The 11712-nt window shown below is 50.7% G+C and overlaps 1 long non-coding RNA gene across 1 annotated transcript; it reads right to left on the reverse strand.

The window, feature by feature from the left end:
- Positions 1-1867: 1867 nt before the first annotated feature.
- Positions 1868-11165, reverse strand: LOC106888716. Its single transcript, XR_001412163.1, has 4 exons — positions 10988-11165; positions 7737-7804; positions 5062-5212; positions 1868-2032 (listed from the first exon to the last, which is right to left on the reverse strand). It is a non-coding gene; the product is annotated as an uncharacterized LOC106888716 (long non-coding RNA).
- Positions 11166-11712: the final 547 nt, after the last annotated feature.

Below are 11712 nucleotides of genomic sequence, written 5' to 3' on the forward strand. Positions count from 1 at the left end.
AAGTTCCATCTCAACATGAGGAGGAACTTCTTTCCTGTGAGGGTGGCAGAGCCCTGGCAGAGGCTGCCCAGGGAGTGGAGTCTCCTTCTCTGGAGACATTCAAACCCCCCCTGGACACGTTCCTGTGGGACCTGCTCTGGGTGGCCCTGCTCTGGCAGGGGGTTGGACTGGGTGATCTCCAGAGGTCCCTTCCAACCCCATATCGTTCTGTGACTCTGTGAAAGAAGGTGTGACTCAGCTGGAAGGAATCCCATTCCATTTGAGAAGTGAATATCACAACGGGCTGCACCGGGAGGACCTGGACCCCCACACGGGGAGGGGGAAGAGCTTAATCCCACCTTCATCCTCGGCCACCTCATCCCAGCGTCGTCGGTATCAGCACATCAGGTTCTGGAGCTCCAGAGAATTCATCATTCAAAGAGTTTCTCAAGCAGACGCCTTCTTTTGTTTTGTGGGAGAAATCCAAACCTAAAGAAGCTTTTCAGGATTTTTATCAGGAGGAGCCTGAAAAGCAAGGAAAGTACTTCATTTAATTAACTTTTAATTTTTTTTCCTAGCTGTTGTTTGGCCAAAGGGCTTCATTTTTAATGAAAAACCGGAGGAGTGGTTTTGACGGCAGCGACGCCGATGCAGAAGAAGTTGCCCAACCAGGCTCCAGGTGGGACTTTTGTCACCGAGGTGACACAGCATGACCCTGACACCAACGGGCAAAAGCTGCTGGGAAAGGGACTAGAAAAATCACATTTTTTAACTCATCTATTCCCTTATGGGGCATCTCAAAGGTGGGATTTTGCAGGACGTGGGGAACTGCAGGAGAAAGGAAGGCTGAAGGCCCGGGAAGAGGGAGCTGGAGAAGGGATGTCACCCGGAGGGGACTCGGGATGAATCCCCCCCGTGATGCTCCATGGGATGGAGCTGTGAAATCCTTTCCATCCCAGATGTTGGGGTGGCAAAAGCAACCCCTCCCCGGGGTGGCCAAGGGGGTCTTTTTGTGCTCTAGAGGAGCTTCTCGGGTGGGACCGTGGATGGAGGGGTTGTCTCAACACAAGAACTCTTGGAGTAAGTACCAGCTGGTTGCTCCGTCCATCAGCAAATAAAAGGCTCTATTTTAAATCAGCGTCTTGCCAGGAAGAACAATGTTTAAACAGTTCCATTCTCTTCCTCAGGAAAATAAATAACTGAAATACCAAGGGGGAGGGCGAGCTCCTGGGGAAGATGCTCTGCTCTCCAGGAGATCTGCATCCCTGGGGACAAGGGGGAGGAGAAGGGTTTGGATGATGGTGGAGGGAGGTGCAGGAGAAGGTGTGGTTGGGGGTAGAAGAGCAGAAGGGGCTGGCAGCATCCCTGCTTGGGGTGAGTTTTGGAGAGCCCCCAGCCCACATCTCCCTCCACACCTTCCTCTGAGATCCTCTGTGGGGCTGGGGTCTGCACCCACCGCTGCCCCAGCCCTTTTTTTCCCCAGAGTTGATACAAATTCTGATTTTCTATGTATTTCATAAGCACTAGAGGGCTGCAGAGAACTGCTTTTTGCAGCAGCAGACACCAATGGAGGCTCCAACCCTCTCGGCTGCCGCTTGCTCTGCTCCTCAAAGGAGAAGGAGGACGCCTGGTGTGGTTCTCCTGACCCAGGAGGAGGAGATGGTGGTGCCCAGATGCAGCAGTTGGGAAGCAGCGCCCACAGTGGGGTCATCCCCGGGAGGGCAACAAGAAATGGGAGGTTCTGCTGCTAAATGATGAAATAATTCAGGTTTGTCCCCAGGCCAACCCCTCTGGTTTGTCCCCAGCCCAACCCCTACATGGCCTGTTGGGTTTTGAGTATGGCCAAGAACCATACTCTTACCTAAAAACGCCCTTTCTCTCGTGTGTAAATGGACTCCCTGTATCTCAATAGTTCAATTTCTTGCCTCTTGTCCTCTCAGTGAAGGTCCTTGTGAAGGGTCTGGCTCCATCCTTGGGCTGTGGCCACCACGGTGCTTGGATGGGAGTGACTGTGCTGAAGGACAACGCTCCGTAATTCATTAGAAAACAAAACCTAGAAAAAGTTGAGGTATTGAGTTAAAATCAGGAGATTGGCCTAGAAAGGGCCCCATGAGACTGCGAGACCAACCCTTGCTGCCCACACTTGTCTGTGCCCATGGCTTTTCCTAATTTCCAGCCTTCATCCCAGTTGTGGTGGTGCCAGTGCCATCACCGGATGGTTTGGGTTGGAAGGGATCTTAAAGCCCCCCCCCTCCAAGTGCCACCCCCTGCCCTGGGCAGGGACACCTCCCACCAGCCCAGGTTGCTCAAAGCTCCATCCAACCTGGCCTTGGACACCTCCAGGTTCCATGTTTCTCCTCCCTGGAGGTGCCCAGGACCCGTGGGACCTATAAAAACCAGTTGCCCAGTTCCTCAGCACTGGTTCTGCTGAGCTGCACCCACCTGGTCCCCCCTCAACGCAGCCACCCACCTCTCTGATCACAGGCAAAGTTCTTGGGTTATCTTCTGAATTTTCCTTTTTCAGTCCTTTCCATCAAAACCACCTTTTTAATCCATTTTTAGCCATATTCAAGCTTTCATAAGGCCATCCCTCTGGGGCAGCTTTAAAAACTAGACCTCGCAGGTCCTCTTAGTTTTCCACTCTGCCCCCAAGAAATTGGAGAACCTTTATAGACACAAATTACTATTTCCAGCAAACAAATTTTCCTGAAAGCCCCCCAAATTTGAGGTGCCCCCTCCCAGCCCTTTCCCTCATGAAATCAGGGAATGGTTTGGGTTGGAAGGGACCTTGAAGACCACCCAGTGCCACCTCCTGCCCTGGGCTGGGGACACCTCCCACCAGCCCAGGTTGCTCAAAAAATAATTGAGTTTGGTTTTTTTTTTAAAAAATAGAGTTTTGTCTTGACAAAAGTCATTTTAATGGGATTTTCTTTCCCCCAGTTTGCCACCAGATGGCACGGACACACCGGGGGAGCGGGGAAGGAGAGCGGTGGGTCAGCCCTGGGCAAGGGGATGAGGGGACAAGGGGACGAGGGGACAAGGGGACGAGGGGACAGGTCCATCCTGGGATCCCCCTTCTGCTGCTGGAGCAGAAAGAAAGAGGCTTTAAGGTAAGTTTCTCTTCATAATAATTGAGCATCTTTCCAGAATATATTCCCTTTGATTAAAATGATAATAGGAAAGAGGTTTTCATGAGATCTGGGCGGAAGAAGTTCTTCGCTGTGAGGGTGGTGAGACCCTGGCCCAGGTTGCCCAAGAGAAGCTGTGGCTGCCTGTCGTGGTTTAACCCCCTCCTAGAAGGATGGGGAGGAAAAAAAGGATGGAAAAAAAAAGCCTGAAAAAAACCCAACAACCCTTGTAGGTTGAGATAAAGACAGTTTAATAGGATCAATAATAGAAAAGGCAAAATAATAATAATAATGATGATGGGGTCACTCAACATCTGGGGAATTGGTGCCATCCCGAGCACCGACCACCAATTCCTGCCCCCGTTTCTACACGGAGGGTGATGTCCCTGCTGTGGAATATTCCATTGGCCCCTCCATCCTTCCCTCTGCTCTCCTGTGGGAAGCTGGAAAAAGTCCTTGAGGAGTGTAAACATCACTTAAGCAACAACCAAACCCAACAGGGATTATTGATGTTCCTGTCGCAGCAATCCCCCGAAAGAAAATCAACTCTTTCCCAGCTGAAACCAGGGGGATGTCCCATCCCTGGAGGGGCTCAAGGTTGGACAGGGCTAGGATAAAGCTGGGCTGGTGGGAGGTGTCCATCCCAGGGAAGGGGGTGGGACTTGGGGGGCTTTAAGGTCCCTTCCAGCCCATTCCATGATTCGGGTTGACAACTTGGCCATGGGGCACCAACGAGGCCGTGTGTTCCCTCTCCCCCCGTGTGATGGTGTTTTACCCCCTACATGGGGGGGCTTCACAGTGGCCAAAATTGAGACCAAATCCGAGCCAGTCCCATGAGAAATAACCCATCCCTAAACCTGTGCTGTTTTCTCTTCAAATTCACTTTCTCAGTGGGGTTTCTCATGAGGAAAGTGACCTTCAAGGAGCCCTGGAGGCACCAGGAGGGGGTGAGGACAGTGCCCAGGCTCTGCCACCACCTTCTGCTCCCCCCAAATCCTCACTCTACGAGTGGTGAAGGGACAGGGAGGGGTGACAGCGCAGGGGCTGGCGCGTTCCCCTCTCTATTTGCCACCAAAAAAAGCCAAAAAAAGGTGAAGATCCCCAGCAACTCCCACCCTACCTGGGTCTCCCTTCTGCTGATGGGAAGCGCTCCCCTTTGGCACCTCCTGATCCCTTCCTCCCAGTGCTAAAAACGCTGATGTTGGCCCCAAACAACACAAGGTGCCTTCAGAAATAGCTTTTTTTAAAATTTTCCTATATATTGATAAAGGGAACTGCTCTGATGCTCGTTCCTCCTGGTGGTTACGGACTTCACGGGGGTTTTGCTGCTCCTCCTGCCCTGACCACCCTCAGGAGATGTTTGTCTGAGGGTCCCAGGAAAGGGTTTCAGCATCTTTTCCCGGGAGGATCTTCCCAAATTGGTAACGCAGCTCCATTAATTGCAAATTAAGCCACTCATTGCCTTAGTGGCTACGGTGTCTTGGCATCGTGACACACGGAGGTATTTCAAGCTGTGGTCCATCCTACGGTGGTCTCGCCGCCTTCTCCATCCTGGCAGGAGCTCCTGGTCCCTCCCGTCTGCCGACGTCCTTCCAAACACGTGGTGACCCCAAGCCCCACGTTTGACACACAACGTGCTCCTTCACCCCCTTCCACATGATCCTTGGGGTCGTGACACACGGAGGTATTTCAAGCTGTGGTCCATCCTACGGTGGTCTTGCTGCCTTCTCCATCCTGGCACGAGCTCCTGGTCCCTCCCATCAGCCGACGTCCTTCCAAACACGTGGTGACCCCAAGCCCCACGTTTGACACACAACGTGCTCCTTCACCCCCTTCCACGTTGATTTTTCTGTTCCTTTTTTTTTGGCATTGGCTTCTTCTGCGGGTTCTCATCCCTTTCTGCCCTCTCACTGCCTGGCCAGATATTTCCCCCGTTGAGTGTTTCTGCCCCCACCTGCCTTCATCTTCTTGATTCCTCTCCACTCCTGCCTGTTTTTCCCATCAACAGGCTCTTCTTGAGTCATCAGTCTGTCCTCCAGAAGGCTGGATGCTTCCCCTTCTCCCAGCAGGAACATCCACCATGGGACGGGCTCTCCAGTCACACCCTGTTTGGAGACACAAACCCCAATCATAGAACCACCTGGGTTGGAAGAGACCTTTCAGATCATGGGAGTCCAACCATCAACCCAACTCTGATGAAAACCATCCCTAACCCATGTCTCTAAGCACTAGGTCAACCCAACTTTTAAATCCCTCCAGGGATGGTGACTCCACCACTGCCCTGGGCAGCCCATTCCAAGGCTTCACAACCCTTTCCATGAAGGAATTTTCCCCAATATCCATCCTAAACCTCCCCTGGGGCAACTGGAGGCCGTTTCCTCTTGTCCCATCGCCTGTTCCTTGGGAGAAGAGCCCGACCCCCCCTGGCTACACCCTCCTTTCAGGGAGTTGGAGAGAGCCAGAAGGTCTCCCCTCAGCCTCCTTTTCTCCAGGCTGAACACCCCCAGCTCCCTCAGAAGTTCTCCAGACCCTTCTCCTTGTGCTCCAGACCCATTTCTCCCCACCCCCGACCCACAAGCCGGGTTTTGACGTACCCTGGTAAATGTTATGCCTTGAAAAGACCCCCACATGAATAAAAAATCAGGGCTGTCGCTCTGCCGTGCTCCTTTTAGAGAGAAATCGCTTAAAGCAGCAAGAAAGATGTCAAATCTCGGGACTCTGGGAGCCGGCGTTTGCGGGAGGGGGGAGGGAGATGGGGGGGGGTCACCGCAGTTGATGCTCATGAATAATGAATCTGACATTGGAGCCATGCAAATGTAACCTAACGAGCTCCAAACTAAATAAAAAACCTTGTTTGTTCCATCAGTCTCCTTTCCCAGCGCTCACGGGGGGACTTTTTCTTGGGGGGGATGGAGCCAATTTATTCAAAGAGGTGGAAGAGGGTGAGCGATGGAGAATATTGGGTGCCCTCAAGGTTCCTGGAGACCATAAACATGGGAGATGGTTCATGGGTTGAGGACAGAGAAGGATCCCCTCCCAGTTGAGATTTCCCAGCCTTCTGGAGCCACGACTGGACCCCGGCAGCCCCGGGAAACCCTCCCTGTCATCAGGTTCTTGCGGAGCAAATTATTTCGGGCTTCTCCTAATGAGCTGGTGACAGCCAGAAGTGAGAGACGGGATGTAAGAGAGTCGTTTAAGCCCAGTTTGGCCTTCACCTTGCTCATCTTGAGGCCTCACCTCCAGTTTTGGGCCCCCTACCATAAAAAAGACATTGAGGTGCTGGAGCGGGTCCAGAGAAGGGCGACAAAGCTGGTGAGGGGTCTGGAGAATAAGTCTTATGAGGAGAGGCTGAGGGAGCTGGGGGTGTTCAGCCTGGAGAAGAGGAGGCTGAGGGGAGACCTTATTGCTCTCTCCAACTCCCTGAAAGGAGGGTGTAGAGAGGTGGGGGTCGGTCTCTTTTCTCAAGTCACAGGCGACAGGACGAGAGGAAATGGCCCCTGAACACCAGGGGAGGTTCAGGCTGGATATTAGGAAAAATTTTTTCACTGAAAGGGTTCTCAGCCATTGGAATGGGCTGCCCAGGGAGGTGGTTGAGGCCCCATCCCTGGAGGTGTTCAAAAGCCGGGTTGATGTAGTGCTGGGAGGTCTGGTTTAGTGATGATGCTCCTTGTTTGTTGTGTGGGTGTCTATTTTTGTCAGTTAGGTTGACGGTTGGACAAGATGATCTTTAAGGTCCCTTCCAACCTAGAAGATTCTGTGATTCTGTGATCTCAGGGAGAGCATCGGCGCTTTCTGCACCCCCGGGATGGCGCGTGGCTGGTTTTGTGCAGCACAATTATGGAGGGACCAAAGTATTTAGAGTTATCAAAGAATCATCAAATGGTTTGGGTTGGAAGGGACCTTAAAGACCATCCAGTCCCTGGGATGGACACCTCCCACCACACCAGGTTGCTCCAAGCCCCCTCCAACCTGCCCTTGAACCCCTCCAGGGATGGGGCAGCCACAGCTTCTCAGGGCAACCTGAGCCAGGCTCTCACCACCCTCACAGCAAAGATGTTCTTCCCCACATCTCAGCTCCATCTTAGGTTTTCAGTCTTTTTTGTCTGGAGAAGAGAAGGCTGAGGGAGGATCTGATCAACACCTATAAATACTTCAAGGGTGGGTGTCAGGATGATGGGGCTGGTCTTTTTCCAGTGGTGCCCAGGGACAGGACAAGAGGAAATGGGCACAAACTTGACCATAAGAAGTTCCACCTAAACATGAGGAGGAACTTCTTGACTGTGAGGGTGGCAGAGCCCTGGCAGAGGCTGCCCAGGGAGGTGGTGGGGTCTCCTTCTCTGGAGACATTCAAAACCCCCTGGACACGTTCTGTGGGACCTGCTCTGGATGGCCCTGCTCTGGCAGGGGGTTGGACTGGGTGATCTCCAGAGGTCCCTTCCAACCCCACATCATCCTGTGGTTCTGTGTGGAGGACACAGAGGTTCCCACACAAACAGGACCCCTCCAAAAAGCCCCAAAGGTCACGCATCCTCATCCCACCGGCTTTACCCCTACAATGGAAAGAGGAACCCACACGCCTGCTCCAAGAGCATCCATCACCCTCTAAATCAGGCAGAAAAGCTCCGTTACCATCAGACAGAAGATCCATTTTTGCTGTCCCTGCCCTCCTCGTTTCCCCAGCAGATCCCAGAGGAGCTCTGGAAACAAGAAGAGATGGGATGAGAAAAGCTCATAATTGCCCAGCGTTTCCCTCGGCGCCGGCACAACGGTGTTTACTTTGATGAGGAACTCGGCGTTTCCAGCGGCCTCGCAAGGAAATACTTTAAAATAATGAGGAAAGATGCTGCTTTTAAACAAAACAATGCCCTGCTTCAATGACAGCGGCGGCTACGGTACCCACAGCCTCACAAAGAGCATCCTCTGACAGCAGCTCTCCTCCCTGCCCTCCCTCCACCTTTTATTTTCCTTTTATAATTCTTTTTTTTCTACTCCAGCATTTGAGAGGCGAAGGAACAAACTGTCCCAGCCCCTCCCCGAAAAAAAAAAAAAAAAAAAAATCCATAAAAGGATCTTTTCTCCAAGGGAAAAAAATCTGAAAATAGCTCCAAGCAACCAAATTCCCAGGTAAAAGCAAAGTGCTGGCAAACAGGGAAGGAGGAGGAGGAGGGAAATAATTCCCAAAGAGGGAAATTTCCCAATAATTCCCCAGGAGGGAAATTTCCCAGTAATTCCCAAGGAGGGAAATACTTCCCACATCTCGGTGTCGGGTTCTGGCTGGGTCTCCACGAAGCAAGATCCTCAAAAATCTGACTGGATTTATCTCAAGTGAGAAAACGGGGCATTTTATTCCTAATTACTGCAGGAAATACATCCTTGGAGCACCGGCAGGAATTTCACCCCCTCACATATTGACAGGAGGAACTTTCTCGTGCGTCCACCAGGCAAAATGCAGCCACTTTTAAAATTTTTATTCATTAAGGGAGGGAACGGCGGAAACAGCCAAATGTCTCCCAAGGTACCAGCGCACTCTTTTTAAGGTGATATGGGCCTGATCTCGTCAAAATTAATGGCTTATGGTTATTCATGCTATTATTCTTAATGGGGCCAAGCATATACTGTACCCAGCAAGGAGCAGTGCTTGACTTGTCCAAGATTTATAGCACATCACGACCTGGCTGGGCTGGCTGTAAAGTATAAAAACTTCATTGCTAATAAGGCTGCTGTGCTCGGAATAAAAAGGAACGAGGAGGAAAAGCGGAGCACCGGCAGGAATTTCTCTGCATTTTCCCCCCCTCACATATTGACAGGAGGAACTTTCTCGTGCGTCCACCAGGCAAAATGCAGCCACTTTTAAAATTTTTATTCATTAAGGGAGGGAACGGCGGAAACAGCCAAATGTCTCCCAAGGTACCAGCGCACTCTTTTTAAGGTGATATGGGCCTGATCTCGTCAAAATTAATGGCTTATGGTTATTCATGCTATTATTCTTAATGGGGCCAAGCATATACTGTACCCAGCAAGGAGCAGTGCTTGACTTGTCCAAGATTTATAGCACATCACGACCTGGCTGGGCTGGCTGTGAAGTATAAAAACTTCATTGCTAATAAGGCTGCTGTGCTCGGAATAAAAAGGAACGAGGAGGAAAAGGTAGAGCAGGATCCCATCCATCCACCCCAGCATCTTCTCCAGCCTGGGGGCTGTCTTGGCCAGAGGCTGCTTATTGGGCACCTTGGTCCATCAGAGGTTAAAGGATGTGGGGAGACAGGGGAGGGACACAGAGCAGGATCCCATCCATCCACCCCAGCATCTTCTCCAGCCTGGGGGCTGTCTTGGCCAGAGGCTGCTTATTGGGCACCTTGGTCCATCAGAGGTTAAAGGATGCGGGGAGACGGGGGAGGGACACGGGGAGAGGGGGAAGGCATGTTAAGAGATGAAGAAGGGACGTGGGGTGATGGAGAAGGGATGCAGGAAGATGGGGAAGGACGTGGGGAGATGGGGAAGGATGAGGGGATACGGGGAATGGATGTGGGAGATGGAGAAGGGATGTTAAGAGATGGAGAAGAGACGTTAAGAGATGGAGAAGGGACATGGGGATATGGAGAAGAGACATTAAGAGATGGAGAAGGGATGTTAAGAGATGGAGAAGGGATGTTAAGAGATGGTAAGGTGATATGGGCCTGATCTCGTCAAAATTAATGGCTTATGGTTATTCATGCTATTATTCTTAATGGGGCCAAGCATATACTGTACCCAGCAAGGAGCAGTGCTTGACTTGTCCAAGATTTATAGCACATCACGACCTGGCTGGGCTGGCTGTGAAGTATAAAAACTTCATTGCTAATAAGGCTGCTGTGCTCGGAATAAAAAGGAACGAGGAGGAAAAGGTAGAGCAGGATCCCATCCATCCACCCCAGCATCTTCTCCAGCCTGGGGGCTGTCTTGGCCAGAGGCTGCTTATTGGGCACCTTGGTCCATCAGAGGTTAAAGGATGTGGGGAGACAGGGGAGGGACACAGGGAGATGGGGAAGGCATGTTAAGAGATGAAGAAGGGATGTGGGGCGATGGAGAAGGGATGCAGGAAGATGGGGAAGGACGTGGGGAGATGGGGAAGGATGAGGGGATACAGGGAATGGATGTGGGAGATGGAGAAGGGATGTTAAGAGATGGAGAAGAGACGTTAAGAGATGGAGAAGGGACATGGGGATATGGAGAAGAGACATTAAGAGATGGAGAAGGGATGTTAAGAGATGGAGAAGGGATGTTAAGAGATGGAGAAGGGATGTTAAGAGATGGAGAAGGGACATGGGGATATGGAGAAGAGACATTAAGAGATGGAGAAGGGATGTTAAGAGATGGAGAAGGGATGTTAAGAGATGAAGGGACGTTGAGCAATGGAGAAGGGACGTTGAGAGATGGACAAGGGACATTAAGAGATGGAGGAGGGACGTTAAGAGATGGAGAAGGGACATTAAGAGATGGAGAAGGGACATGGGGATATGGAGAAGAGACATTAAGAGATGGAGAAGGGATGTGGGGAGATGGAGAAGAGATGTTAAGAGATGAAGGGACGTTGAGAGATGGAGAAGGGACATTGAGAGATGGAGAAGGGACGTTAAGAGATGGAGAAGGGACATGGGGATATGGAGAAGAGACATTAAGAGATGGAGAAGGGACGTGGTGAGATGGAGAAGGGACATGGGGAGGTGGAAAGATGCTACAAGATGCCAGGCTGCTCAATCTTTACAGCAAAATCCATCATTTTGTTCTACATTTATAAAGCAAGTATGATCCCAGTGCCTTATGATGCTGATCCAACCTTCAAACTGGTGCAAACCCCTTTATAAAGCCATTGACCGAGGATCAGAGCCTTAAAAACCCACCTCTGGAAAAACACCCACAACGTGGAAGAGAACTGGATCCCCTGGATGTAACTGGGGGGGTCTCTCTTCACGATGGTCTCTCTATGGCAGAGGCAAAGACATCATGTGAAGACGACTGAGTTTGAAAGGTCATCATCGAGAGCCTCCATCCAAGGTCACGTCCAGAAAATTGCAGATGAAAAACCTGCCCCAACAGGAAAAGAGAGAAATTCAGATGGGGAACCCCCTCGTCACTAAAGCTCAGGAGCTGAAAAACACCTGCACAGCCCGAACAACCACGGAAAGACACGGTGAAACCACCAGGACTTCAGAGGACACAGACAGAAAATCTCCTTAATTAAATAAAGAGAAAGAAAAAGCACGGAAATCTATAAGCTTTGAGAAGCTCCTGGACGCTAATTCCTGACTGCAGAAAAAACACCCTTCCATATGTTTATTAAAAACATATGCCTCTGCCCATTAGGATACGGAGAAAATGATTTTTGTTATTCTTCCACTAGAAAAAAATCATTTTTCGGATTGCGAATGAATATTTCTGTAACAGAAGGAAACCTCCGAGGAAACAGCCTCCTGTAGAAAAGGGTTTGAGTTTCTTCTCTGCTCCAATTGCATAATTTCTTGTTTTTAATCAACGCATTAGTTATTATTAGCCCTACACACACAATAGGCCTAATTGCTTTATTCATTCACAAGAAGAACTGGGAGGAAGTACAAAAAAGGGCAGG

The sequence above is a fragment of the Calidris pugnax genome, unplaced genomic scaffold, assembly GCF_001431845.1.
Source record: "Calidris pugnax isolate Ruff unplaced genomic scaffold, ASM143184v1 scaffold88, whole genome shotgun sequence".
Lineage (NCBI taxonomy): Eukaryota > Metazoa > Chordata > Aves > Charadriiformes > Scolopacidae > Calidris > Calidris pugnax.